Raw genomic sequence first — 6677 nt, forward strand, 5'->3', positions numbered from 1 at the left:
GAGATTGTTTCTTCTTTACCTCGGAGCTCAGGCAGGATGCGGGTGGTAGTTCGACGACTTCATCGGCGTCTTCACTGCTGCTTAGAAGGCCTGGTATTGGTGCTACTTGCCTCGGTGTTGCTGAGCTCGGTCGGCCCGGACTGTCTATAGTCAGTGGTCAGGACACCGAACTGGTTCTCTGCAAGCCAGAGCTCGACCTTAGAATGCCGAGGTGCTGACTTGATCGGCAAGGAGGTTCCTGATCCGCCGGCGAGCTGCGAGGCGGGGGTAATTAGTCTTTCCCTCTTACCCGGGGATGAGGCCTAGCTCCTGGAGGGGTTCTGAAGTTGAGAGGCTTCCCCTCGGTGAAGGAACCCGCCCTAAGGGGAGGGCTTGACCAGCTTCGGAGTAGGGTGTCGAGGTGGGAGTTGTGGTTGGTTCAGAGGCAGTTGGGGGAACTGTTGTTGATAGTGACACTGAGAAATGTGGTGCAGTCAGTACTTGTTGTTGATGGAGCTGATGTTGCTGGAACTGCTGCATTTGGGCTTGCATTGCCCGCATGCACTGCATCAAGTCATCAAGATGGTTTTGGCTGGTCAGTAGAGGGACAGCGGTTGGTTCAGCGAAAGTTGTCTTGATAGGGGAGGGAAGGGGAACATTCACAGGTGCCACCGCACTCGGTGCATTGAGGCTAGGGATTTCGTCTGCCGAGAGGGGGACGATGAACTGTCCGATGCATACAGTGGTGGGCTGAGGGTGTTCCCCTACAACATTCAAGTCGGCATTCTGCCTGTTGCTGCTGGAGGAAGCTATGGAAGCTAAGGTTTCTTTGAGAGTGAAAGAGTTAAAGTTTAGGGGAGGCTTTTTGAAGTCTTCCCACAGACGGCGCCAAATGATGATGTGCAATCCGGTCGGTCCTAGCTGCCAGTTACCTTGCCTTTGTCGAAATTGGAGATGCCTGAAACAAGGAAGAAAATGGAGACTTCTGGGGAGGAACCCAGTTGGAACATTACGAAGCTCAAGTTAGTGCTCTTGAGAAGGCAAGGGAAATGAGGAACTTCAAGACCAGAAAGCATAGAAATCACATGCCTCCTTCTTTGGGAGATTGGGGCTTTTTATAATCACCCTGTACATTTACTCCCATACCTCTACCAGATCAGGCATCGTCACCTTCGCCAAATCGGGTGTCATCATCCCTGCCAGACGCCAGTTCGGGTGTCATAACCTCTGCCAGTTGCCAGTTCGGGTGTCATAACCGCCACTATCCTTGTCAGGGTCGTCTCTGCCACGTCTGAGATGGCGGTGGCAGGTGGCCGTTGGAGGGCGGCTATCATGTGTCGGACCCCTAATTAGTCAGGCGTGCCGCCTCCGTGTATGGGATTCCTGGGCGTCGGGTACGGTTGATCAGTCAGGCGACTTGGATCCGAAGTGGTGTGCGAGGTGAAGTCTTGAGTTCAGATAGAAGTGTGGCCCGAACTACCCTGGGGTGGGTCAGCTCCGGTCTTTGCCCTTTGTGCTCCCTGTAAAGCTCGGCACCTCCAAGGGAGAGCTCGGGTTCTTCCTTGGGGGAGCTCGGGTCGTGGGTTCCTTCTTTGAGGGAGCTCAAGACTCCTTTTCCCAGAGCTAGGGTTGTAGGCCTACTTCCATGTGTCGCATGGCCAAGGGGTCGGGCAAAATCTCCCTCCTTCAACTTGTAATTGGATAAAACAAATAAAATAATAATAAGACTATTGTGGAACCTACTCCTTGCCTTATCTGATCTTTTCCCAAAGTACCTACCTGATGAACCTCTTCATTGATTAGAACCAATACATGTCAAGTATCGGATGGCTTTCCCAAACCATGAATTTGAATTTAAGGGATGAATGGATTTTTTCAACCTCTCTCTTTTCTTCGTGGAACAATCAATTAGATGATTAAATGAAGTTTTTTTTTTCTCCCTATTTTTTTTCAATTGTCTCTGTTAATATAATAAGTTGTATTGGATCAGAAAATGCTCTTTTAGGTTCATTATATTGATTCATCTTAGGGTGTTTTTTTCTCAATGATCATCAGGCCAATCCGGTAATCTAACACCCTACCAATGTAATATCGTAAGGGTTGTACTTGGTAAGGCCATAGGGGCTTGAAATGCATTTTGTTTGTAGGAAATCCAAACTCTTCTATATAAATCGAATGGATGTTCGATTCAAATTCGAATATAAATGAATCAGAATCAACCTATATCCTAATGCTGGCTATTAGATATGCAAATAACGGCCTCACAATTAACAACTAGAATGACATGAGGCGAAAGGCCAAATGTTATCTGATGGAGGGTGATTTGCCCCGACCTCATCATAGGGGGACACATGGGCATGACTCAGCATAAGTGACAACTCAACGCGACCAATCCGCCATGGTCCAGCATGGCAGCTCGGCACTAGGTGACACTCCAATTATCCCGAACTCCTCCCAAGTAAAGGAGCCCCCGAGCTCCTCCTCATAAAGGAGCTCTGAGCTCCTTCTCAAGAAGGGAAAACCCCAAGCTAAGATTCTTCCACAGGCATCCCAAGCCAAGGTATTGCAAGACAGGGATCTCTCGAGCTCAAGGCACTTTGGGGTGAGCTCGGGAGCCTCCTAATAAATTTATTCTGACTCAGACCTAAGTAGGCCACCTCGGGTAGAATCACCTCAGTATGGCACCTGCAGCTCAGCATAGGGTAGCTCAGTGCAAGGTAGCTCACAAGAAGACAGCTCGGCATATCACAGGAATATCTCCGCTGACAACTGTACCTACCAAACCTAGAGCCCTGCACCCATGTCTCTCACCAGGCGGCGGCGTGCCTGCCAAACCTGAGAGGTGTCCCCCGCTTGACAGAGTCATACCCTGCAACAGTAACCTGCGCAGCCCTGGCAAGTAACGGCTATGACAGAGAATCAGAAGTAGTTATGTCAGGTTTGACAGAGCACCATTATATAAGAGCTCCTACCCCCAAAGAGCAAAGGTAATTGTATTCACGCTATCTGCACTCTAGCTTTCTTCATCATCTCTACAATATTCTCTCTCAATCCTAACTTAAGCATCAGAGTGTTCCCGCCGGGAGAGCTCCTAGGGAATTCTTCATTCTCTTCTTCTCATGTACCGTCCGTCGCCAGGTTGGAGTGTGGCCCCTTGCCAGGTAGGAGTGACCAGATTGCACCCCATCATTATCATTCACACATGAAGCGAAGACATAAATTCTAAAACCCTAGTTCTCTCCTTTAAACCCTTCTTTGCATAGTGTGTATCTTATCTTTTCCCCCTACTTTACAGTAGAAAGGAGGAAGGAGAAATGGTGTCTCTCTTATTCTAAGCACCTCTCTCCTCAAAATAAAGAAAACAATATAAATTACAAAAAAATATAGAAAATCATAAAAATTTCTATAGCATACTAAAAAAAATGGGAATGTTGCAATTGGCTTGGTCAAAACACCCTAGTTTTACTTTCTAACTTTATCCTCAACTTTCTATTTTTCCCCATTGTATATATTGTCATTGCAAAATAATTATGAAAAAACATAAAATGAAGAAAACAAAATAAATTACAAAAAAAAAGTAAAGAAATACATAGAAAATTTACACAAAATATAGAAAATCGTAGAAATTTCTATATCTATACCATACTAAAAAAAATGAGAATGTTGCAATTGGTTTGGTCAAAACACCCTGATTTTAATTTCCAAATTTACCCTCAACTTTCTATTTTGTCCCATTGTATATGTCATTGCAAAATCATTATGAAAAAACACATAAAATGAAGAAAATAATATAAATTACAAAAAACAAAGAAATTGAGAGAAATTTTACAAATATATATATATATATATATATAATCATAAAAATTGAAGAAAAGCATAAATTACAAAAAAGAAAGAAAACCATAAATTATAGAAAAATGAACAAAAAATTGTAGAATGAAATAAGAATTTATATCTACTACCATATATAAAAAATGAGAATGATTCAGTTAGTGTGGTCAAAAGACCTTGGTTTTTCATACTAATTCAACCCCTTAGTTTTTTGGATATTCCAACATATCCTAATTATATATAGGGGTGATTGATAGTTGTTGGCAAAAAAAAGAAAGAAAATCGATGTCTTTTCTAAAAAGAAATTGGGTGGGTTAGGTACTTGGGTTTGGGTTGAGTTTCAACCTAACCCACCTAACCCACCTGACCCACCAACACCCTAATGATCCATTTTGGGTTTTACCCAAACCTACCATAACCCAACCCAACCTGCCCAACCCATTAATTTTTCACATAATACATCAATTCTAGAAAAATATAACTATAAAAAATACATAATATATAAAAATAGATATAAAATGTAGAAAATAACATAAATTAAAGAAAATTTTAAAAATTACAAAATAATTATAAAAAACACAAAAATAAAGAAAATAATATAAATTAAAAAAAAGAAATATGGAAAAAATACAAGAAATTTAGAAAATCATAAAAGATGAAAAATAACAAAAATTACAAAAAACAAAGAAAACCATAAATTACAAAAAAATGAAGACATAGAAACTTCATCCCATGGGCCCTGAACATGTTCGTTAATTAGGCCCAAGTCTTATAAGGGCATATGGCCACTATGATTGTTTGCTATCATGTGTGTTGTTGTTAAGTAGGGCATACAGCTCATGTCCTCAGTCGTATGCAACACTGTGACACATTATGAATTGTTCAATTGTTTTATTCTTGGACAAATATGTGGAGATGCTCAACATGCCTAGAGGGTGTTTGTATACATGTTATTTTAGTGGTTGGTTGATAAATTTTGCTTCCAACTAATTTCTTTATCTTCTCTTAGTTAAAAGTAAGAAGAAAATGTTTTTAGGCTTAAATGTAATTCATTTAATAGTCATATTAGATAATGACTTCTACTATTCAATAGTTACTTGTGTAAATTAACATAATAGCTTTGTTTATTTCTAACCATTAATAGTAATTATTTTCATAGGTTTTAAGTTATTACAAAATAGGAGATCGGTTAAGAGTGGCATCTCCTATTCTCCATAAATTTTATGTTTCATTAGGATGAATTGTATTTGTTAATAATGTTGTTGAATGTAATTTCATCATTGATTTGGTGCATTGATGTTTCAATCTGATGCATTTGCAACCAACATTATATGCATATTATAAAATTTAGATCTTGGCATTTTGTAAGGATAGTCTTTTTTTATGTATTATATAATTGTCTTAGGACTTGAACATCATGTGAACTTTCATCTATGCCCGAGATATAAAAGTATTGTCATACATCACCATCAATATCAAATACCCCGTGCATCGCATGGGCCATTCCACTAGTGCTTAATAAACATTTGTACAATATAGATTTTTTTACATGAAAAAATTCCCATTTTCAAAAAGTGTAATAAAAAAAAGTTTGATAATTCCATTTGCTAAGGCTTTGCTACTTGTATCAAAATTATGAGCAACGTGAATATGGTAAAGTTAATTATCAGAAAATATTTACTTTTTAGTTTTAGACTAGCGGGGACCCGTGTGATGCACGAGAAAATCTGAAAGACTTAATAATTTTATTTATTATTAATTAATATTAAATTAATAATTAAAATTTGTCATTAATTAACTAAAAGTATTCAAAGTTTGGTTAATATCTAAAATTTTAATAACTGTATTTTCATTTAATGTTGACTTACAGAAAAATAATTATTGTTAATTTAATATGAACAAATATTTTTTAATAAAATCAGTTTTATTAATAATTTATATTAATTTTAATAATTGTTATTATTTTTATTAATTTTAAATAAATTTATGATTAACATTAAATAAATAAAAATAATTACAAAAGATAACATTTTTATTAATTTCACTAATAATTAACAATTATATATGAATGACAACGGGGTGGGTTCAGGGTAGGGCACCCCATCCCTGTCTCTACCCCATAGTCAAGACACTCTACCCCATCCTTGTCCCGTCCCTAGCATCAAGCGGGTCCAAGGCAAGGTAACCACACCTCAATGTTGGACGAGTTCAGGGGCAAGGCACTCCACTCCTCATGAAGGATGGGGAATCCTTGAATTTTCCACCCCGTCCCCAATATTGGGCAAGTTCAAGTAGAGGTGTAAATCGGGTTGTGTTGGGCCAAGCCTTGGGTCAAGTCAAGCCGCAGACCGGGCCAAGCTATGAGAGGTCCATTTTTATAAAAAAAAAAATTGAAAAAGATGTTTAAATTTTTATTTCATATGATTTTTAATGTATACAATTGTTTATATATATAATTAAACATATTCATGGGCCACGTACCCCGACGGCCTGGCCTGGCCTGACCCGTTATTTTTCAGGCTGGACAAAATATCAAGCTCATTAGCTCGAGCTCAAGCTTTCCCAAATAATCCCGGCCCGATACTATTACATATATAAAAAAGTACTTATGTTATATATAATAAATACAGTATATATATATGCTTCCTAAATTATTAATAAATATCAAATTACTATTAGAAAATATAAATTACTTTATTAATTTATTAAATTATTACTAAATTAATATAATATTAGTTTATAAAAGTATACTAAAAATAAGACATTTTGTGTACAGATTGAGCTTGAACTTTGGGCTTTATATAAGGGTTGGGCTCGGGCTCAAGATCTTGGCCTGATGGTCGAGCCGGTCTAGGACTTGGGCTTGC

The sequence above is a fragment of the Nelumbo lutea genome, chromosome 1 (assembly GCF_056320005.1).
Source record: "Nelumbo lutea isolate HS-2025 chromosome 1, American lotus-T2T, whole genome shotgun sequence".
Taxonomy (NCBI): Eukaryota; Viridiplantae; Streptophyta; class Magnoliopsida; order Proteales; family Nelumbonaceae; genus Nelumbo; species Nelumbo lutea.